Source organism: Lepus europaeus, chromosome 3, assembly GCF_033115175.1.
Source record: "Lepus europaeus isolate LE1 chromosome 3, mLepTim1.pri, whole genome shotgun sequence".
NCBI classification, from domain to species: Eukaryota; Metazoa; Chordata; class Mammalia; order Lagomorpha; family Leporidae; genus Lepus; species Lepus europaeus.
Window position 1 is genome coordinate 166,472,996 of NC_084829.1, and position 22,503 is coordinate 166,495,498.

The 22,503-nt window shown below is 54.9% G+C and overlaps 1 long non-coding RNA gene across 1 annotated transcript; it reads left to right on the plus strand.

Moving 5' to 3' along the window:
• The first annotated feature begins 6,925 nt into the window (after nt 1–6,925).
• On the plus strand, nt 6,926–9,911 carry LOC133757170 (uncharacterized). The gene is made up of 3 exons (XR_009865573.1): nt 6,926–6,977; nt 7,527–7,678; nt 7,818–9,911. It is a non-coding gene; the product is annotated as an uncharacterized LOC133757170 (long non-coding RNA).
• Nucleotides 9,912–22,503: the final 12,592 nt, after the last annotated feature.

Sequence of the window (22,503 nt, forward strand, 5' to 3'; positions counted from 1 at the left end):
GCACCCACACCCGTACCTGTACCCGCACCCGCACCTGCACCCACACCCGCACCCGCACCCACACCCGCACCCACACCCACACCCGCACCCACACCCACACCCACACCCGCACCCACACCCGCACCCGCACCCACACCTGCACCCACACCCGCACCCACACCTGCACCCACACCCGGCAGCAAAGAGAAGGAGGAAACCGCGGGGACACAGTACGTGGAGGAGCACTGCTCAGCCACGAACAAGAACGGAATCCTGGCATCCGCAGCAAAATGGATGAAACTGGGGGGCGGACCGAGACACGGAAAGGCAGACGCTGCGTGGTCTCCCTCCCACGTGAGCGCCCACCATCAGAGCAGGTGACAGACTCCACACGAAGCCCATGGAACCAACGGCGTCTGCACAGATCTAGAACACACAACCCTGAGATCCACATGGAGGCACGAAAGACCCCCAGCAGGCAAAACAGTCTCGAACAGAAAGAACAAAGCTGCAGACCCTGTGGTACCCAACTGTGAGACCCTCCACAGGGCACGGTAATCAACAGCATGGGGTGGCATAACAGAGGTCCAGGGCTGAAGAAGGGACCCCAGCAATGGGTCTGTGCATCTACAGCCAAGTGATTCTCACAAAAAGTGAGAGAGAGAGAGAGAGAGAGAGAGAGAGAGAGAGAGAGAGAGAAATCTTCCAGCTGCCTTTTCACCCCTCAAATGCTCACAACAGCTGAGACTGGGCCAGGCTGAAGCCAGGAACCAGAAACTCCATGCAGGCCCCCGCTGCGTGGCAGGGGCCATCACTCACCGTCTCCCAGGCCCATCAGCAGGAAGGACTCTGACCGGAGCTCTGAGCTGGGATGCAGGCATCTCAGGCAGCAGCTTAACTTGCCACACCACAGCACACCCCTAAGGACAGCGGTTTAAATTAATGGTGCTGGGAGAACTGGACACCCACATGCAGAAGACTGAACCTTGACAGCCACACACCGCCTTTGCCTCTCACCTCTGTGAAGATCAGCTCAAAGCAAGCGAAACACCACCTGAGAGACTTGGAATATGAAACTACTGTAAGGAGAGAGAAGAGGCCAGCACTTGGCATAGTGGGTGCGGGCATCCCATATGGGCGCCAGTTCTAGTCCCGGCTGCTCCACTTCTGATCCAGCTCTCTGCTGTGGCCTGGGAAAGCAGTAGAAGATGGCCCAAGTCCTTGGGCCCCTGCACCCATATGGAAGACCTGGAGGAGGCTCCTGGCTCCTGGCTTCGGATTGGCACAGCTCCGGCCGTTGTGGCCAATTGGAGAGTGAATCATCGGATGGAAGATCTCTCTCTCTCTCTCTCTCTCTCTCTCTCTCTCTCTCTCTACCTCTCCTTCTCTCTCTGTGTAACTCTAACTTTCAAATAAGTAAATAAATCTATAACAAAAAAAAAAAAGAAAGAGAAGAGAAGCCCTCCAAGCCACTCGCATAGATGATGCTTTTCTTGGACAAGACCCCAAAAGCACAGACAACAAAAGCAAAAACAAGACAAATGAGATGCTCCCAAACTAAGTCTTCTACAGAGCGGAGGAAACCACAGCAAAGCAAAAGACAGCCTATGGCACGGGAGAGAGAATCTGCAAACCATTCACCCAACAAAGAGTTAATACCCAGACTACATAAAGAACTCAAAAAGTACAACAGCAAAAACCAAAAAAAGCCAATTTAAAAATAAGCCAATGATATCAATGGGCACTTCTCAAAAGAAGAAGCTGGCCTGGCCAACATATTTATGAAAAAATGCTCAGTACCGCTAACCATCATGGAAACGCGAATTAAAAACCACAGTAAGGGTCATCTCACGCCGTTCGCATGGCTATTAGCCAAGACACAAGATAACAAATGTGGGTGAGGGTGGGAGCCCTGAGAGAGTGATGGTCTGTGAACCAGCGCAGTGGGGAACGGCACGAGGATCCTCACGACACTAGGACTCGGTCTGCCGTGTGGTCCTCCCACGTCACGTCTGGGTGTGCGCGCAAAGGAGACAAAACCAACCTTTCACACAGACGCCTGCACCCCAGGGCCGTCGCAGCACCGCTCACAACAGCTAGGACACAGAACCGACCTCCCTCGTGGACGAGAGGACAAAGGGAATGTGGTCCACACGCACAGTGCAGCGCGGTCCATCCCTGACAAAGAGTGAAATCCTAGCCTGTGCAGCACCGTGGATGGACCCAGAGGACATTGTGTTAAGTGAGATAAACCAGACACAGAAAGACAAAGGCCACGCGTGTGCCCCGTGTGCCGACCTGAACGTGGATTGTGGTTACTGAGGATCTCGGAAAGGCAGGGGGCGGAGAAGGAGGCTGGCAGACAAAGCAGGTGGTGTGTGGTGTCCACAGCACAGTGCATGGTTGGCGCTCAGAAGACACCATCGTTTCTCTATGAACAAATTCAGGAGAGGAGCTCAGACACTCCAAAGTAAGAAGGAGAATCACCGTGATTTGGTCTGCAACCTTTGTACACAGATAGAAATATGGCAGCAGACCCATGAGTAGGTGCGACTACCACGTGGTGTTCCATGTAGGGCACTGGTAAAGGCTTGGATGGAGCAATAAATACAACACTTGTGGCGGCTTTAAAATGAATGCTTTATCATGGACGTGGACACAGAATCAAAACCTTGGACCTCAGTGAATTGAAGAAGCTTGCGATATCTAAGGACATGGAAGTGCCATCCTAGGATGACTTGACGAGTCACATTGTATACATGAGTTGAACTATCACGCTATACCCCACAAATATGTACAAGTAGAATGAAAGTAATTCTCAGAAAATAAACCAGAAAACAAAAATGAGGGTTAGCAAGCGTGTGGAGAAATCAGAACATTTTATACACTGGGTGGGACGAGAAGATGTGCAACCACTAAGGAAAACGCCCGGAAGTCTCTCAGAAAGCTGAAATGGACGCTGCGTGATCCGGCAGCCCCGGCTGTGGCTGTGCCTCCAAAAATGAAAGCAGGATCTCAAGGTTGGTGCTGTGGCTCCCGCAGCACTGGCATCCCACACGGCACCAGTTCAAGTCCCGGCTGCCCCACTTCTGATCCAGCTCCCTGCCAATGGCCTGGGAAAGCAGTGGACGATGGGCCAAGTCCTTGGGCCCTGCACCCACATGGGAGATCCGGAAGAAGCTCCTGGCTCCTGGCTTCGGATCAGCGCAGCTCTGAAGTGAACCAGTGGGGAGTGAACCAGCAGATGGAAGATCTCTCTCTCTCTCTCTCTCTCTCTCTCTCTCTCTCTCTCTGCCTCTCCTCTCTCTGTGTAACTCTTTCAAATAAATAAATAAATCTGTAAAAAAAAATTCCCAGCCACAGGAATTAGGACTGTGGTTGGCAAGGCTGAGGTGGGCGTAGGGAGTGGTAGCTTAGCGGGTAGAGGTCTCAGAATGGAAAGAGAAAGTTCTGGAGGATGTCGGGCAGTGAGTGAACGCGCCGAGCAGGCCGACTGCACACGCAGAATAGGTAAAAGGGGAACTCGTGTGTCGCATGGCTTCATCGCAGTAAGTGGAGGGGGATGTATACGTTCTGCCTGACCCACGGGGAGAACAACACGGCTCAGCCGGTTCCCACAGGCCTGCTGGTTGCAAGGCAGGGCCCAGCCCTTCGAGAAGCCACTGGCCCCACCCCAGCGAGGGCCCGAGGCCTGGGAGCCCGCGGCAGTCCCGGGGCCGGAGCCATCTGCCTCCCGCTGGGCTGTCCAGGCGTCCCCACCTCACTCCCCTCCTGGAGCCCCTCCGGGTGCTCCTGACTCGGTCCCAGGGGACTCCTTGCATACGGCAGCAGGGAGGGCCAGGAGCAAGAAGAGGCCCCAGCCTACCAGACTTCCGGTTTCCCTGGGGCAGCCCTCAGTGCTGGCCCTGCCGCTGCATCAGACATCCACCTGCTGCACAGCGGAGGGCAGGGACCTGCCCGCTGCGCCCAGCTGAGGGCCACTCACAGCCCCCGTCACGGGTTAACAGTTGAGAGTACAGAATTGAGCCGACAGGACAAATGGGTGTGCCAAGATTCCAGCCTTGGCATGATTTAAAATCATGGGAAGCTGGAGATCAGCTCATGTCCACCCACACGGGACTGGCTACCCACGCGTGGGACACAACTCTACGTTCGATGGAAATGGCCCAACCGCAGGCAGGGTGCTCTCGGGTGGCCCTGGCACAGCCGGGCAGAGCTGTCCACGTGCACAGAGGGTGCCATCCCCACCCCCGGGTCTGCACTTGGGCCCTGAGAGACTGGGGAGGAAGTGGATGGAAGTCCCGCAGAGGATTACGGGCTTGTGAGCGATTTGATTTCTTCTCTTTAATTTTCTGCTTGGCTTGATTCCAGCAATTTTCTGCGTGGCTCCACGCTACCAAGGGCACGTGCTACTGCAAACTCTTGGATGATGAGCATGTTTAGGATAATTCGGAGATTGGGATGATTTCTGATTTTCACGCCCCCTCCTTCCAAACGGCCCACGGTAATCTGCTGAAGCCTGGGGAACAGTGAGAGCAGCCCCGGGGCAGTGGTGGGGGCGGCAGTGGGAGCCCAGGGCCAGGGTTCACTGTCCAGCCCTGTGAGTGCCTGGGCAGGGCCAGGGTTCACTGTCCAGCCCTGTGAGTGCCTGGGCAGGGCCAGGGTTCACTGTCCAGCCCTGTGAGTGCCTGGGCGGGGCCAGGGTTCACTGTCCAGCCCTGTGAGTGCCTGGGCGGGGCCAGGGTTCACTGTCCAGCCCTGTGAGTGCCTGGGCGGGGCCAGGGTTCACTGTCCAGCCCTGTGAGTGCCCCTGGTGGGGCAGCGTTCACTGTCCACCCCCATGAGTGCTGAGTACCCCGGTGGGGGCAGGGTTCACTGTCCAGCCCCGTGAGTGCCTGGGCGGGGCCAGGGTTCACTGTCCAGCCCCGTGAGTGCTGAGTACCCCGGTGGGGCCCGATCCCGCTGTCCTGGGCACTCCGCCCTACACTGCTATCCCAGCTAAAAGGTGACGCTTCTCTGACATTCTTTGGCCAATACCGGCCTCCCCGCCTGACGGACAGCCTCATGAGCACTTGCACTGCTGTAGCTCTTCACGGATTTTTTTTTTTTTTTTTTTTGCTCCTAATTTTATCCTTGTCATCTCCTTTCTTTCCCTTAACCCTGAGATTTCTTTTCTCCAGGCACCCGTCCCAGTGCACCAAGTCTGGCTTGGGTGAGTGGGTGCGGTGGGTGGGTGGATAGATGGAAGGTAGGATGGATGGATGGATGTGTGGGTGGATTCGTGGGTGGATGGATGGGTGGGTGGATGGATGGAAGGTAGGACAGGTGGGTGGATGGGTGGATGGATGGGTGGGTGGGTGGACATATGGATATATGGATGGATGGGTGGATGGATGGAAGGTAGGATGGGTGGGTGGGTGGGTGGGTGGACTGGTGGATGAATGGATGGATGGGTGGACATATGGATACATGGATGGATGGGTGGATGGACGGATGGGTGAGTAGGTGGATGGGTGGGTGGATGGGTGGATGGATGGGTGGATGGGTGGAAGGTAGGATGGATGGTGGATGGGTGGGTGGGTGGACAGACTGGATTTATAATAATTAAGTCAAAATCACAGGCGAACAAAAGCTGCTGATTTCAGTGCAGAACGCTGATGAGACCCTCCGCGCTCCAATGGGCACCTGGAGCAGGCGCCCGCATGGTCACAGCAGGCGCTAGAGTGGCAGGTGCCGGGGCCCCCGCCGCCTGCCCGTGGAGTCGTGCCGAGGCCGGCCCGGATGCGTCTCCACCAGCACCATGCCGTCCAGAAGGCCTGGTTCTGTTGTTCCCAAACCTTTGCCTCGCTCTGAATCCACCCTGGGGCAGAGGGGGCCGCGGCTGAGCCACCGCGCACCTGCGCGCACCCATGAGGCGGCGCCGCCCGCCACCGTGTGGCCTCCGGAGGTTCTGCCGCGGGGCGCTTCCCCGGGGCGGGAGAGAGGGTGACGCAGGTGCCGGCCTGGCTGCCGGGTGTGGAGCGCGGCTGCCGCCTTCCCGCGCCGCGGGGACCCCCGCCCCCCCCCACCCGCAGATGCTAGCGCTCCCGAGGCGTCTCGGCCCCCTACCCTTCCCCGCGGGCTGCCGCGGCGGGTTCTCCCCACGCGCCACCCCGAACGTCCTTCGCCAGGCGCTGCGGTCCTGCCCATCAGTGCCCTGTCTGCCCGGGATTCCCTCGGACTCGTGAGCCAATGGGAGCTGCGCCGCGTTTGATTGCCGGGTATACGGGGTCTTCCTAGGCACCTGTCGCTATCAATTTCTAATCGAAGTTGGGTAAGCTCGGAGCCCAGCCTTTGCAAGATTCTTCGGTGGCTGACGCGTGTCCTGGGCCCCAGCGTGCTCAGTCCGGGCGGATGTCCAGGTGCGCAGGTGCGCAGGTGCGCAGGTGCCCGTGTGCCGCGCTCGGCAGGTGAGCGGCTGCACCAGCGCCCGCCGCACAGGGGCGCTGCGGAGCGCGGCTCGGGTCACCCATTCCTCGCGGATTTTTTTTTTTTTTTTTTTTTTTTCTAGTTTGCGCTATCCGCTGCAGAAAGGGGAAGGTGGAAAACTCGAAGCTCTAACTGTGACGTTGTCCGTGTTCCCAGTTCTGCCCGTTGCTGCTTGATGCGTCAAAGGTTCTGTTATAAAAACACGAACATTTCTGTGACATCTTTGCCTGTGTGTGACGTGTGCCTCTTGTGCTCAACACACCCCTGGCTTTTAATGAGAGTGTTGAGACCACTGGCGTTTAATGGATCTGGCTGGGTTGAAGGCGTCCGTGTTGATTTCACTTCCTGGTGCCTCAGCTCCCCCGTTGCTGCCTCCTTTGGGGTAATGTGTGTGGGTTTTGTGTGTGTCCTGTTTCAATTTACCTCTGTGCTTTCCAGCGATATCTTTGTGGGTGTCCCAGCAGCTGCTCTACAGATTAAAACGTGTCTGGTCTCACATGTGGCTTAGAGTCAACACTGGCCCACTTCAGGTAAGGTGGAGGAGACCTGCCCCTGTCGGGACCCTCGGCCACCCTGGCCCCGCCCAGCTGCAGCCTGCACTGGCCGCAGTATTAGGTCTGCACACACTGAAAACACCACGTGGCAATGCTGCAGACCTTCCTTTTAAGGGCTGTTTTACTTATTTGAAAGGCAGAGACACAGAGGGAGAGGAAGAGATGGGGGGGGGGGGGTCTTCCATTTGCTTGTTCACTGCCCAAATGACTGAAATGGCTTGGACTAGGCCAGGCCAAAGCCAGAAGCCTCGAGCTTCATCCGGATCTCCCACGCGGGTGCAGGGGCTCAGGGACTTGGGCCATCTTCTGCTGCTTTCCCAGGCCACAGCAGAGAACTGGACTGGAAGTGGAGCAGCCAGGACTAGAACCAATGCCCATATGAAATGCAGGCATTGCAGATGGTGGCTTTACCCACCGCACCACAATGCCAGCCCCAGGTTTTTCTGGTTGAGAACAGTTCCTGTTTCTTTGCTGTCGACGTCTGTCACTCTGTTTGTCTCGTGTGTTTGCCGTTTCTCCATGCAGCGCCATGGCCATGCCTGCTTTAAAGGCGCAGTGTGATGCTGCTGGAGCTGGTACGTTGGGCTGACATCTGCCTGTGGCTTGCTCATCTGAGGATCAGCCGCTTGTCCCCGATTCTTCATGCATGACGCGGTTTTGGATTCTCTCGTGCACAGGTAAACGTTGCGTTGATGGTGAGTCCTGCTCAGCCCAGGTAGGCTGATCACAGAGCGGCCTTGTTCTCTGGGCAGGCTTTGCAGTCCCGGCCCTGCCCTCATAGCTGTGCCCTGTTCCTCGGGGCCCGTTCATGCCCAGGTGACAGTGGCAACGAGACCGTCCAAGTTCAAACGCAGACGTCGGAGATCCCTCTTCTGGTTTTCCCAAGCTGCTGTTGACAGTTTCAGTTCAGTGTTTTTGACAAACGCTGCAAGGATGGTGCTGTCCCCGCTGAACCAACTCTGAAGCCCATCACGCAACGACTCAGCCCTGGGGATGGTTCTCTCCCCGGGACAGACGGTGACAGCTCTCCCGGCTGCCTCCGAGCTTTGGCAGTTGTGACACGGCAGCTCTGAGGATTTTGGGGCCCCTTGTGGGGTTCTGCACACACAGCGTGTGTCCCCCACTGTCTGCTCTCCAGCTGACAAGCGGTCAATCCCTGCACAGCCTGTAGGAGCACTCCAAAACAAAGTAAAAAAATAAAAATTTAAAAATATATAAATGCTGCAGGTATAACACTCTTAAATAAAACAGTGGCGCACATATTCACGACTTGGGGTTGATCACAAGCAGCGAAAGAAAAAACCGGATAAATTGGACTTTGTTAGAATGAAAAACCTTATTCATCAAAGACATGGCCAAGAAAGTGTAAAGATAACTTAGCAAATGGGAGAAACATTTTTTAAGATTTATTTTTATTTATTTGAAAGGCACAGATACAGAGAGAGATGGAGAACGAGAGAAAGAGAGAGATCTTTCATCTGCTGGTTTGTTTCCCAGACGGTAGAAATGACCAGGGCTGGACCAGACAGAAGCCAGGAGCCAGGAGCATCTTCCAGGTCTCCCATGTGGGTGCAGGGGCCCAAGCACTTGGGCCATCCTCTGCTTCTTTCCCAGGTGCATTAGCAGGGAGCTGAATTCAAAATGGAACAGCCAGGACTCAAACTATTGCCCATACGAGATGCTGGTCTCACAGGCGGCAGCCTTGTTGGCTACACCACAGCACCAGCCCCGAGAAATGTTTTCAAATCGTGAAAAGAAATCCGTATCCAGAATACATGAAGAACATTAAAGATGCAACCATAAAATGAGGACCCAGTCTTTGAAAAGTGGGCAAAGGATCTGAGCAGGTGGTTCTCCAAAGAAGATATTGAAATGACCAGTGCATACTGAGGAGATATCAACATTGCTGGTCGATAGGGACTGTGAATCCACGCCGTAAGGACATGGCACTTCATCCTCCAGGGTGACTAAGGTAACAAAGAAAGACAATAGCAACTGTTGGCAAGAATGTGAAAAATTTGGGAACTCGGAACCCTTGCCCGTCGTCATAGATGGGAGTGTATGATGGTGTGGCAACCTTGGGAGCAGCCTGGCAGTTCTCCAGAACGCTAGCTATGGAGTGACCTTGTGGCCCAGGAATTCCATTCCTGGAAACAAACCCAAGCGGAACGCAGGTATGTATGTGCAGGAGAACTTGTCCACAAGCGTTCAGAGTAGCGTCGTTCACAACCGCACAGGAGGGTGGATGCTGCCGCACATGCAGGCCCCGGAACCCACGGGCGATGGCGAGGAGAGGAGTGCCGATCCTGCTGCAGCCAGAGAGCACGGAAGGGTGGGAGTGCGAGAGGCCACGGTGAGAGACCACGGACTGAATGACTCCATGCGTATGAAATGCCCGAGTCGGCAGAGCCCCGGAGATAGAACCAGGGGATGGGGAGAGAGGACAGGGACGCTACTGCTGCCGGGTAAGGGGTGATAAAAAAAACACCTTAGTTCTCGTTAGCGATGCTGGTCGCACAACCTCCAGTGCTAGAAACCACTGAATTGTGCATTTAAAAAAGGATGAATTTGTGATACGAGACTATTACCTCAGTAACGTAGTTATTTACCGAACGGTGCATTTCCGCCTATCAGAACAGTCCCGTCTCGAGGTCTGATCACACAGTGCTGACCAGGGTCAGGTGAGTGGATCCTCAGTGAGCTGAAGACGCTCGTGACGCTGGTGCAGCCCACCTGGGCGATGCCATGTGGCTCCCACATTTAACGTGGGTATTCCCCTTGGATTATCTGTATCTAAAATGAGTGTACCCCTTGTGGCTTCTATATTTAATATGAAAATACCTTGTGTGGTTTATTTTTCTTGTAAGATTTAGTTATGTATTCAAAAGGTAGAATTACAGAGAGAGACAATGAGAGCAAGATATTCCATCTAATGGTTCACTCCCCAGATGGCCACAATGGCTGGAGCTGGGCCCGGATCTGAAGTCAGGAACCAGGAGCTTCTTCCAGGTCTTCTATGTGGGTTCAGGAGCTCAACCACTTGGGCCATCCTCTGCTGCTTTCCCAGGCCATTAGCATGGAGCTGGATCAGAAGTGGAGAAGCTGAGCCTTGAACCGGTGCCCATATGGGACGCCAACATCTCAGGCAGAAGCTTTACCTGCCACACCTTGGTGCCGGCCCTGTGACTTCTATACTTAATATGTGTATACTTGGGGTTGGCTCTGTGGTGTAGTGGTTAAAGCCCTGGCCTGCAGTGCCAGCATCTCATATGGGTGCTGGTTCGAGTCCTAGCTGCTTCACTTCCCATTCAGGTCTCTGCTATGGCCTGGGAAAGCAGTGGAAGATGGCCCAACTCCTTGGGCCCCTGCACCTGCATGGATGACCCAGAAGAAGCTCCAGGCTCCTGGCTTCAGATCAGCACAGCTCCAGCCATTGCAGCCATTTGGAGAGTGAACCAGTGAATGAAAGACCCCTCCTCCCTCTGCCTCTCTGTAACTCTGCCTTTCAAATAAATAAATAAATCTTTAAAAAAAGAAACTCCTAAAGTTTTTTAAAAATGTGTATACCTTTGTTGTTTCTATATTTCATGAGACTGTATCTTTGGCCCAGAATTCTCAATTCTAGGAAAATGTTCTATTAAAACTCATGTACACACCCAAAAGCTTTGATGGATCTGTAGCTGTCAACATATCTGTGAATATATAAGATACAGTATGGACTGATGGAGTGTGGACAAGGTCTTCAGCTTAGTTAATGCCACTGTACAATGTTACTGATTTGTTAATGTTCGGTTAAGCTGGCTGACACACAAGTGAGAATTTTGTCCTGTCTTGCAGCATGTTTGTAATCTAGGTTATAGCAAGCTAAATGTTCATCACCATGAGAGGTTTGGGATAAATGCATATGTTGCAAAGTGTAGCTATCACGTGGAGATGAGCAGCAGACACAGGAGGACATGTTCCCGCGCTCAGGAGCAGGGAGGGAGACACTCAGGGTCCAGCTCTCCTGTGGCGCGTCAGGCGACATTCTGATGATCAGTGCTTAGGTGCTGCGTGCGCTGAGGAAAGTCCCCGCCGTTGGGACCAGGGCCAAAGCCCAGGAACCTCCCGCCCCGCTGTGCGTCTGGGGATTGCCGTCCTTGGGCTGCAGGCTGTGCTGTCGCCAAGTGCATTGGCTCCACAGAAGCACTTGTAGCTCAGCCGCTGGACGCGCACGCAGAGAAAAAGTCCACTGCTCTGTCCCCAGGACGGGAGGCAAGAGAGCTGCAGGTTGGAGAAAGAGGTGAGCTCTGCCCACCTGTTGGCTCTGCGGCTGGGCCGGCTTGGTTCTCCCTGCAATGCCATCGCCTGTTCGGGAAGGGGCAGGGTGCAGCTCTCCCCGGGAGCTGCGTGCCAGCGTGGACGCCTGTGCTGTGCTGCTGACTCACAGCTCCAGCCGGCAACACCGACCCAGCCCTAGCAACCGCCGACACTTCCAGGCTCTCTGCGTTCCTATGGAAACCGTTGTTTTGCTGTTGCTTTGATCCTTGTGTGACGTAAGACAAAAATCGTCCGGGCTTGCCCACCTTCGAATCACCGCGGCTGCACGTGGACGGAGCCAAAGCACCAGTCCGGAGACAGCTGTGGGCCCAGCGACCTCAAGCGGCCTTCTCAGCCTTCAGAGGAAGAATCCTGGTTTCCTTTCAGCTTCCTAGCCTCCGAAGGCTGGGAGCCGCCCGTGGTCCATGGCTTGTGGCCACCTGGTTCTTGGTGCTGGCGCTGAACTTGGACAGGGACTGCCCAGATGCAGGTGAGTGAGGAGCAGGGCAAGCTGGAGCCGGCTTCCAGCGCTCGCCAGGCTTCTTCCTGCAGGCGGGATTCTCGCCTTCCACGTTCGGTTCTTAGCTCTCGGAGCTGCGAGCTCGCTGTGGTCCTGTCTCCTCGCTGCCCCCTCAGCTCATCAGGGCTGCATCTCCCCTGCCATGTGGCCACTTCCTCCCTCCCCTCCGCTAGCCCCCGGCCCCTCTCTTACCCAGGCTCCTCTGCTGGGTCCGCTTTTCTGCATCAGGCCCCCAGAACGAAGCTTCAGACACCGGTCCACGCTTTCGACCTCAGGTTCGGCCTGTGCGCCCAGTGCGCGTTCCAGCCCAGCCTCTCTTTCACACATCGTTAGTCTTACTTCAGCTGTGCGTGTTTATAAGCAGCCTGCGATGGTTTGATACAGGCCTACGATGTGGGCTGATCAAAGCGTTTCCATCTCACAGAATTATATTATTTCTTTATGAGGCAGCAAGACAGAGAGAGACACAGGATCAGAGACCGAGAGAGAGCTCCTCTGTGCTGAGCGCTGCCCAGATGCCCACTGTGGCCTGGGAGAGGCTGCAGCTGGCAGCCTGGAGCTCAGTGCAGGCGCACGATGACTTGAGCCACCGCCGCTGCCTCCCAGGGGCCACGCTAGCAGGAAGCCGGAACAGGAACCGGAGCTGGGTGCTGAGCCGAGTGCTCCGATATGAGACACAGGCGTTCTAACTGGAGTCTTAGCCACTAAGTCAAACATACCCCCCCCCCCGCCGCCGCCTTGAACTTGGAATTCTTGATTTTACATCAGTGAATCATTGTGTTCCGGTGCCCACAGCACAGTGGGGTGACTATGATCCACAGTAACCTATTACGTATCTTCCCAATAAATAGACGAGAGGCCCTCCACGGCTCTGAACACAAGGAGGTGATAAGGAGCAAGGAACAGTAACTGCTGTGATTGGGTCAGCATTTATTGAGGTAGCACACTGGACCCTGGCCTCGTTCCTGGAGCCCACAGAGCACTTGGAAGTCGTGCAGCTGCACAGTGAGGTCCGTTCTACCCCAGCGCGGTCTGTCCAGTGGCTCCGTCTCCGTGAGCTGTGCCTGTCCTGTCTTCCTAGCTCATGGCAGACCTGGGTGTTGCTCGGGGCCTGTCGTCCCTCCCTCCTCTCCATCACGTCTTGTTCACCCTGCACAGTGACCCTGGTTCAGGAGTACAGCAAGCAGAAGGCAGCGCCCCCTCCTGGGCAGCCTGCAGGGAGTTCAGAGGGAGCCGGGGCCTGGAGGGAACAGTCCTGCCAGTGTCACCTTACAGAGCAGAGAGCTGCGATGGCGGCAGTGACAATGCCAGGTCACGGGGCAGAGGAGTGACGAGGCTGGGCCACAGCTGCGTGGGCTTTGGCACAGAGAAAACGCAGGGGCGTCCACTCGGGGAGCTGCTGGGACTCGGGCATAAGCAAACCTGGCCAGGTGGGGGTGAAAGAGCACGCCTCACTGTCCCTTCCCCAGGGTGGGCCTGGGGCCCCCACCTCCCCACCCCCCCAGGAAAGAAATGTGCCAGGGAATGAGCTGCAAGAATATCGGGATCTTCCTTAAACAGCCGAGTCCCCTACTGCTCTCGCCACCTTGTGCCTCGGGGAGTGAAGGAGGGCAGCCCAATCGGAAATGATTGCCAGGCACAGCCGCTGCAAGGAGAGACGGGAGACACGGGACAGAGCGGCAGGGTTTGACCCCGGTCCCAGGGGACCGTGGAGCACAGCCTAGGAGCTGGGACGCTGAGTCATGGCTCAGAGACGGTGGGACGTGACACCTGCCGCGTCGGCTGGGAGAGAGGGGCGGGCGCTGGCTGAGACCCAGGGCGAGCGCAGCGCCCAGAGCACTGGACCTGCCAGCCCAGGGAGCTGAGCCGGGCTGCACCGCTGGGGCACAGCGGCCAGAGTTCTCGGGCTGTTTGCCTCTCAGGGGTCTCCGGAAGGGCAGCTCTGGACTTGCAGGAGTGGGCGAGCAGGACGCTGTGCCGGAACGGTCAGCCGGGATCCACTGTGCGTCAGCAGGCAGCGAGAGTGCCCCCTCCACGGGCGAAGCGCTCAGGCAGGTGGCAGCAGGACCCCAAGGAGTTCTGTGCGTCTGCGTGTGGACGTGCTAGGTGTGTGCACACGAACACTGAACACAAATGTGAATCCCAAGGCCGCGAGCGTGTGGATGGAGACACTGTGTGTGTGTGTGAAGGCGCGTGTGTACACGGTGTACATGTCAGTACACATGTACACATGGTGTGTACACACACGGATACCTAAGCTGTTGTGCATGTATCTATCAATACACATGTATACATTGTGTGTACACACATGAACACCTATGCTGTTGTGTATGCGTCTATCGGTACACATGTACATGTGCACACATGAACACCTATGCTGTTGTGTATGCGTCTATCAGTACACATGTACACATTGTGCATACACACATGAATATGCATGCTGTTGTGTGTCAGTACATGTGTGTACATTGTGCATACACACATGAGTACATATACTTGTGTATGTATTGCATTCTGCATATCCATATGTATATGTGCATGTATGTGTCCAGGCATTTCATGTGTACATGTGTGTTATATTGTGTGTGCATACATGTGAATGTGTATATTGTGTGCATGTGTGAGTCTGTTCATACATGAAGGTGAATGTGTGTAGAGGAATGTGTAGAGGTAGTGTGTGTGTGTGTTTACATGAATGTGTGTGTGTTTATGTCTCCATGGATATGTATATGTATGTGTCTACACGTACGGATCCGGTCATGTGCAGGTAAAGCGGCTGTCCCATGACCACATCCTCGTCCCCTCCCCGTGGCCCACACCCCTGCAGGTGGAGACGCTCCCCCAAAATGGCTCCCCAAAAATGGCTCCAGACAATGCCCTGGAGACTTTGCCACCTCTTGCTGGGCACACAGGAGGGAGCTTCCGTGTGCTCAGACCGTCCAGCTGGAACCAGCCCACCAAGCTGCTCCCTCCACTCATGCCCGCCGCTCACCACCCAGACCCTCGCCCCTCCCTGCGTCCCCCAGTCTGACCCAACCTCTCCACTCTGTCTATCGTTACAATGTTTCACAGCTTGGTTGGTGTATGAGAACATGTGATGAACATGTAATGAACATGTAGGTAGTCAACAGCACAGCTGGAGGAGTGTGATGTGGGTGGGCTCTTGGGAAGTCATCGCCATAGCTGAGATCATGAACATGTCAATCACATGTCAATCACATGTCAATTACCACATGTCAATCACACCCAGTGTCTCCTCGGCCTGCTTGGAAGGCAGCTCTTCCACCCAGCTTCCTGTCGCTCAGGCCAGCACAGCTGAGCTGACTTCATGAAACACAGGTTTGTATCACGTGCCATTGTACATAAGTGCCATAGCACTCTGGACTTCTCTTGTCTGACTTTTCTACATAGCGTAATTACTTTGAGATCTTTCAGTGTTGTTGCGTGTATTGAGTCTGTTTTTTGCAAGCCTGGGTAGTACCGCATTATGTGGCTGCATCAGAATATGCTTGCCACTCGGCCTATTTTCAGTATCTAAGGCCTCCTGGAACATTTGTGTGCCGCTGTTTGTGTGGAATCAAGTTCCCGTTTCTCTAGAGTAAAAATCCTGGGCCATATGGCAGACGTCTCTCATTTTTTTAGGAAACCACCAAACATTTTCTAACACGGATGTGGAATTGCACACAGCTGCCCCCACTCCCTGGAAATGACCACACTCCACTTAGCAGGATCCGTCTTCTGAACGTGGCCATTGTAGGAGGCGTGTGGTGGTCTCTCACCGCAGCCCCAACGCGCATTTACATAATAACTGTGTCCGGAACACTTTCATTTTCCTGTTTGTTGTCCACTTTATCTTACGTTATTTTGCGTCTGTCCATAACTTCTGCCCATTCTTCTGCATCATCTTCTAATTTAGGAATTGGAGTTATTTTGTTGGATATTATATATTTCATAAGGTGAATAAATATTTCATGGATTTTTCTATTAGTGGATTATCTTCACTTTCACAACAGTGTTTTAAAGCACAACACTTCTAACATCAATAAAGTCAAATTGGCAGGCGCCGCGGCTCACTAGGCTGATCCTCTGCCTGCAGCGCCGGTACCCCGGGTTCTAGTCCCGGTCGGGGCACCGGATTCTGTCCCGGTTGCTCCTCTTCCAGTCCAGCTCTCTGCTATGGCCCGGGAAGGCAGTGGAGGATGGCCCAAGTGCTTGGGCCCTGCACCCACATGGGAGACCAGGAGAAGCACCTGGCTCCTGGCTTCAGATCAGCGCAGTGTGCCAGCCACAGCTCGCCGGCTGCGGTGGCGGCCCTTGGAGGGTGAACCAACGGCAAAAGGAAGACCTTTCTTTCTGTCTCTCTCACTGTCCACTCTGCCTGTCAAAAAATAAATAAATAAATAAAGTTAAATTGATTTATTTCACCTTTTAATATAACTTTGAGGCTTTGGATCCTTTTAAATAATTTTTTTCCAAATGTAAAGTCACTAAGATTTTTCTCTTCTGTTTTCTTCCAGAAGGCTTGCGGTTTTTCTATTACATTTGGATCTATAGCATATTTCAAGTTGATTTTTTAGCTCTATTTATTTATATTTGTGAGAGTGAGAGTGAGAGAGAGAGAGAGAGAGAGAAGGGGAGAGAAGGGGAGAGACAGAGAGGCAGAGAGCACTCATTTGCTGGTTCACTCCTCAAATGCCCACAGCAACTGCCCGGGGCTGAAGTCAAGAGCCAGGAATCCAAGTCTCCCACGCATGGCTTGGACCCAGCTACTTGGGCCACCACCGTTGCCCCTGGGATACACGTTAGCAGGACACTGGAATCCGGAACAGAGCCAAGACGTGAACTCAGCGCTCCTGACCACTTCCCCAACGCCTGCTCTCGAGTTGATGTTTAAGTGGTGTAAGATCGGGGTCTATGCTTCAAGTTTGATTGGTTGATTGGCTGCCGCGCCACTGTCCTACGGTCGCAGGACCATCTGTTGAGGAGATTACCCTTGAACTGCCTTGCCACCTCTGCCAAACATCCACTGATTAGGGGCCAGCTTTGTGGCACAGACGCCAGCATCCCATATCCGAGCACTGGCTCCAGTCCCAGCTGCTCCGCTTCCTATCCAGCACCCAGCTGGTGCGCCTGGGAAGACAGCAGAAGATGGCCCAAGAATCTGGGCTCCTGCACCCATGTGGGAGGTTCAGATGGAGTTCCTGGCTCCAGACTTCAGGCTGGTTCAGCTTCAAATGTGGCCGTTTGGGGAGTGAGCCAGTAGATGGAAGATCTCTTTCTCTCTCTCTCTCTCTCTCTCTCTCTCTCTCTGTGTGTATCTCCATTTCTCTGTGTCACTTTGTCTTTCAAATTTAAAAAAAATTATTAAAATCCATTAATAATAGAAATGTAGATCCATTTCTGCACTCCCGATTTAATTCATCTATCTTTACGACTCCACCATACATCTTTGTTTAGCATAGTTTTATGTTGTCTTGAGATCCTATAGGATGTTATTCAACTTCATTTTGTTTTTTGACAGGAAGAGTTAGACAATGAGAGAGAGAGAAAGGTCTTCCTTCCATTGGTTCACTCCCCAAATGGCTGTTACGGCCAGCGCACAGCGCCAATCCGAAGCCAGGAGCCAGGTGCTTCCTCCTGTCTCCCATGCGGGTGCAGGGCCCAAGCACCTGGGCCATCCTCCACTGCCTTCCCAGGCCACAGCAGAGAGCTGGACTGGAAGAGGAGCAACTGGGACAGAACTGGTGCCCCAACCGGGACTAGAACCCAGAGTGTTGGCACTGCAGGCAGAGGATTAGCCTAGTGAGCCGCAGCACCAGTTCTCAACTTCATTCTTTTTAAATGTCATTTTGGCTAAATTAGCTCATTTGAATTTCCATTTAAATTTTAAATTAACTTCTCAACATGGAACAAACAGGGATTTGACAGGCATAGCCTGAAGTCTCCATCAATTTGAGAATTGATATCATAACAATATTGTCTTTTTTAAAAGATTTATTTATTTATTTGAAAGGCAGAGAGAGGGAGATCTTCCATCTGCTGGCCACTCCTCAAATGACCACAATGGGCCACTCCAAAATCAGGAGCCAGGAGCCTCATCCAAGTCCCCCACATGGGTGCAGAATCCCTGTACTTGGGCCGTCTTCCACTGCCTTCCCAGGCACATTAACAAGGAGCTGGATTGGAGGTGGAGCAGCTGGGACTTGAACCGGCACACTTATGGATGCTGCCACGGGCAGTGGCTCAGGCTGCTACGCCACAGCACCGGCCCCCGTGTTACGTCTTTTAGTTCATGAGTTCCAGGAGCCAGGAACTCGAGCTGAGTCTCCTACGTGGGTAGCACGTGTGTGAGCCATCAACGTTGCCTCCCGTGCTGTGCGTCCACGGAGGCTGGAGTAGGGAGAGAAGTGGGGACTCGAACCCAAGCTCTCCAACACGGGACGCGGCGTCCCAAGTGGTGACTCCACTGCCGTGCCCCATCGGTATCGTGCTGTCTGTCCTTTGCACCGATCGCTTGCCACGTGAGGCCAGAGTAAAGGCCCCAGGGGTGCCGGGCCCAGCCCTCACGGTGTCCTGCCCCACTCTGCAACGGCTCAGAATGACGAGGGTTTCGTGTAAGCTGGGAAAATGCCCAGGATACGGAGGCAGAACAGGACAGCCCCTGTCGGCCTGTGCGGTCAGCTTCGCGAGCTGCAGAGCCTCTGTTTGCCTTCGGAGCCCTGGGGTCAGGAAGGGTCACCCGCCCAGGAACACACAGGCCGTCTGTAGGGACTGCACTCCCAGCTCCCAGCCAGGGCTGCTATAAGGCAGAGTGCCAGCTCTCCCCCCTCCCCAGCCACCCTGGCTGCCCGCCGCAGCTCGCGCAAAGCTGGGAGCCCCGCGAGCCACTGTGCTGCCGCGTGAGCTCTACGTAGCTGCGTTTTCTTTCTGAAAACCCACCTCAGGCTCTCTGGGGGTAAAATGGCTGTGCCCATGCCACAGATGATCCCCGACCAGAGTTTGAACCCACCCAGCTTTGAGTCCGCCGGGCAGGAGGCAGGAGGGGACACTCAGGGCACTTTGGCAGTGTTACCCAGGCCGAGGTGACCCCCCTCAATGAACGCTGGCCCCAAAACCAGCCGTCAGGACCCGGTGGCCGCCGTGGATACAGTTCCATCACATCTTCTGCACACCGACACTCTTTCCGTGAATGTCAGTGTAACCCAAGAAAAGCTGCCCCCAGATGGTCCCGGTGACAACCCGCCACAAGTGACCTCAGCACGATTTTCTTTCCGGAACAGCTTCACACGTGGATGTGCGTCAAGCGTTGAGCAACTGGGGCAGGCATCACCCTGTCTGAAGCACCGTCTTATTTTTGAAAGTGATGCTGCTTTTAAAAATGTAGAAATGACTCTAAAAGAATCAGACCAAGCCTGCAATGTGGTTGGGTCACTGTGGTGGCGAGGGGTCGCCCCCGGGGATCTTGTCCTCCCTGTGAATACCCTGGCCGGGGCGTACTAGAAAGACCAGGGCTACTGGGTTTCACCTTCCGCACTGTGCTAATTACGTAAGCCTGGGACCGCTCCAGCTTAACCATGAACGCAGAGCTACCTGGCAGCTTCGCACACAGCAGGGCTGTTGTGGGGACGGCTTTGGGACAACCTCGCAATGCCATGAACCAAGCTGTGGATTCCCTCCTTTCCTCCCTGTCCACTGAGGTTCACGTCCGGAGTTTGGAACAGGCTGCCTCCCAGAGGAGCGTCCTGGTGCTTTGGCTCAGCAGAGAGCATCCAGTCTGGGCCTGCACTGTGGCGTCGTGGGCTGAGCCTCCGCCTGCAGCACCGGCATCCCACATGGGCGCCAGGTTCGTGTCCCGGCTGCTCCTCTTCCACCCAGCTCTCTGCTTATGGCCTAGGAAAGCCGTGAAGGACGTCCCAAGTGCTTGGGCCCCTGCACCTGCATGGGGGACCCAGAAGAAGCTCAGCTGTTGCAGCCATTTGGGGAGTGAACCAGTGGATGGAAGACCTTTCTTTCTGTCTCTACCTCTCAAATAAACAGGCGGGAGGGGTGTGTCCAGTCACAGCACCCATGCCCCCAGGTGGCTGTGCAGAGCACACAGGACCATAGCGTCAGACACGGCTTTGCCGCTGAGTGAGTCTTTGACTTTGGCTCCAACTGTGATGCTTTCTCACAGCCCTGCCTGGTTTGGGAAACTCGGGGTCTGTAACAGAAATAGAATTGAAGACGGGGAAGGGGTGTCCTGGAAGGAGCAGGACACGGTGGCCCTGTAAGGGGAGCCCTGTCCACGTGCTGAACCTAAAGCCGACGAGAGCAGGGTGGAAGGCAGGAGGCTGCCAAGGATGCGACGGAGAACCGGAGAACCGGAGAACCGGCGTGGGGGACCGGAGTCAGGTGTCGACAGGATGTCATGCAGCGTGGAAGCAGCTCCTCAAGGCTGGGTCATTACGCCGATACATTTCCTGCAAAAGCCAAGTAGATTGTGGCCATATTTCAAAACCAAAACTTGAAGCATATGAACGAATAATTTTCAAAATATTTGATTTCTGATAGCATAGTAAACTAAAAATCACAATAAATAATTAATATCTAATAAATTCTTACAATGATCTTAATGCAAGATTTTTAGTTACTTTTTTATTTTCTGTATTTGAAAGTCTGAGTTACAGAGAGAGAGAAGGAGAGACAGAGAGAGAGAGAGGTCCTCCACCTGCTTGTTCACTCTGCAGGTGGCCACAACAGCCAGTGCCGAACCAGGCCAAAGCCAGGAGCCAGGAGCTTTTTCTGGGTCTCCGCCGTGGGTGCAGGGGCCCAAGGCCTTGAGCTATCTCGCACTGCTTCTCCAGGCCATTGACAGGGAGTTGGATAGGAAGTGGAGCAGCCAGGACTTGAACTGGTGGCCATACGGGATGCCAGGATTGCAGGCCACAGCTCAACCCATTACACCACGGGGCCAGCCCCTTGATGCTTTTAAAAAAACTACTCCTACTATTTCAATACCGTCAATATAGTGGCATTCTTTTGAAAAAGACAGAGCTAGGTTATCTCCAATTCCAAAACAATTTAAATGTGTTTGCCTTTAAGCTCACCTCAATGTGGTGCACAGCAATGCACACTCCTATTACAAACAGTTCCGTTCACAAAACCTTTCTCTCTGGGGTGTTCATGGGGTCGTGCAAGCTTCTCAGAACGTTCTTCCCAAGGCAGAACTGAAAGGCACACACAAGTCCCACAATCTCATTGTCAATGGGAGCAACCCTGGGAGACCTTGACAGAGAAATCAAAGGGGAGTCTCGGCCCCAGCCGTGGTTCCCTCTCCTCGGCACCGGCGAAGCCCCATGGCAGGCTCGGGCCGCCAACCCTGCAGCAGCACGCACTGTTTGCAGAGTGGACGCTCGGCCTGCTGTTTCTCAGCCCACCCCGCGGGCCACTCAGAGCCAAGGAATGTTCCGGGCGGGCGCTGTCTGGCTCCGTGTTTGTCCTGACAGAACATTCTCCTACCTAGGTGAGGAATGGCGTGCATTTCCAACACTTGGTCTCTAACAGCACTGCACACACAAACCACCCTGCACGGGCCCTGCTTGCCTCCAGGATCCGCCGCTCGCTCGCTCCCCACTCCCAGAAGGCAGTGAGGGCCCAGCTGGGCGCCCCAGGGAGCCCCGATCTCTGTGCTTTCCCGTCTCCTGCAGGAGCTGACAAAAAGCCGTTGTTAGCAAACTCGCAGCATGGCGGAATACCACCGGAGAGACTGCAGGGACGTTACCTGCAAGGTCGCGGCACAGCCAGGAGTCGTGCAGACGGAGGGCAACCCTGCCCCTCACGGACGACTTCTCCATCGGTACTGGCTCGCCTCTGGCACAGCACAAAGCACAGTCGCTAGGTAGAAAGCTCGGGTGGAATTCCCACCTGCGAGGCCTCGAGAAGGGGTTGAGGACAAAGCCCGTGGGGCAGGTGTGGGACGGGGCTGCACTCCTGTCCCTGCGGGTGAGTCATGGGCAGGGGCTCTCAGCAAGACGCCTGTTGGGCACCGCCCTGGCTTCCCCACACTCCCGTCCCTGCCTCCTGGGACGTCCCTGAGCCACGGACAGGTCAGCGAGCCAGGTGGCTCATGCCACTCTCACTACTGCTTGAGTAGTTGGTGATGGGGTCGGCAGGGGCCACCCCAAAACCTGGCACCTGGCTTCTCAGAGCACAGCAGGAGAAGGAGGGCTTCGCTCACACGCCCCCCTCCCCTGTCTCCCCTGAAGCGGGTCGTAAATCCTAGGAAGGACCTTCTGCCCTCCCTGGAGCAGGGTGTGAGGACCAGGATGTGAGCACCTGCAGGGGACGAATGGGACATGGAGAACCTGAACGCACAGCCTTGCCGCGACCCCCAGTGCGGGACCCTTGGGGCACACGCGCCCTTGTCAGTCAGCCTTTCCCACGGCCGCCCCCTCACAGCCCAGAGGGGACGAAGGCTCTCCTTCATGTCCACAGGCTCCTGTGTCTTGCCACGCTGCTGTCGGATGCTGTTTCCCTCTAGCTAGTCTGACTGCCACTGGGGGCCTCAGCTGGGCACTGGAGATAGGGCACCCACTTATTCCCTACACGCCTCTATCAGACAAAGGCACCTCCGAAGGCGCTGGGAAATGTGTGTCTCTTGTCATTCCAAGTTTCCTCGTAGAAGCAGCAGGAGCTATTTTTAGA